Source organism: Alligator sinensis, unplaced genomic scaffold, assembly GCF_000455745.1.
Source record: "Alligator sinensis unplaced genomic scaffold, ASM45574v1 scaffold1302_1, whole genome shotgun sequence".
Lineage (NCBI taxonomy): Eukaryota > Metazoa > Chordata > Crocodylia > Alligatoridae > Alligator > Alligator sinensis.
In genome coordinates this window covers 357,166-358,258 of record NW_005842612.1, presented here as the reverse complement: position 1 = coordinate 358,258, position 1,093 = coordinate 357,166, and the positions used below count along the sequence as shown (strand labels likewise).

General features: G+C 62.8%; 1 long non-coding RNA gene across 1 annotated transcript; it reads right to left on the bottom strand.

The window, feature by feature from the left end:
* Positions 1 to 62: 62 nt before the first annotated feature.
* Positions 63 to 1,039, bottom strand: LOC102383143. Its single transcript, XR_324906.2, has 3 exons — positions 950 to 1,039; positions 715 to 785; positions 63 to 119 (listed from the first exon to the last, which is right to left on the bottom strand). It is a non-coding gene; the product is annotated as an uncharacterized LOC102383143 (long non-coding RNA).
* Positions 1,040 to 1,093: the final 54 nt, after the last annotated feature.

Genomic DNA, 1,093 nt, shown 5'->3' with positions numbered 1-1,093 from the left:
TGTTGGGGGGGGAGGGGGGGAGGGGGGCTAGATGATGCTGGGGCACCCCCCCACCGTCCTCACCTGTGCGCTCCCAGCACCCGGAAGACCCGCGACTGATCCGTGATCTCCTGCGTCACCTGGGGGGGAGGGGAGGTCAGGTGCAGCCTGGGGGCCCCCCCTGCGCGCCCCACTTCCTGGGGGGGCTGCTGGGATATGCACATGCGCGTGCTCAAGGATACATGTGCAAGCTTGTGCTTACACACTCATGTACACACACACACACACACTCATGTACATGCTCCCATACACACACAGATATATGCTCACATAAGCACTCTTGTATGTACACACACACCTGTGCTCCCATTCACTTGTACACACACATATCTGTGCTCCCATAAACATTCTTGTACACACATGCTCCCATACACTCACACCTGTGCTCACACAACACTCCTGGACACACACACACGTGCACACGCTCTTGTACATGCACACGTGCTTGCGTATAGGCTCCCACCCATGCTCACGCACATCCCCACACAACCACACTCCTGTACACCTGTGCACATGCCTGGCACACAGCAGGGACCCCTCCCCTTCCTCCCTAACCACGGGAATGGCCCGATCCTGCCCCTCCCAGCCAGGTCTCTCTCTCTCCCCCCAGCACAGCTGCCTGCTTGGCCCCACTTGAGGGGGTGGGTGTCATCCCCCCCCCCCTCCCACGCTCACCTGTGCATCCTGCAGGCTGCGGCCCTGCATGCCATGCTTCCAGAAGGCCAGCACGCTGTCCTGAAGGCACACTGCAGGGGGGCGGAGAGGAGGGGATGAGGAAGGGCTCCCCCTCCCCCAAAGGCCCCTGGCTCAGGGCAGCCTGGCAGGAGAGGGGGTGCCGGCACCCGGCAAAGGGTTCGGGGTGTGGGGGGCACAGCCCTTTCAGCTGCCCCAACCCCCCCTGGGTACTCACCAATGGTCTCGATGGGGAAGGTAAAGTGCAGCTCGGGGGCCAGGCCAGGCTTGGGGGCCCCACTGAGATCCACAGGGCGCACGCAGCCTTGGGGGGAAGGGGGGAGAGAGTCCATGATGGAGGGAGGGGGACATGCAGCCTACA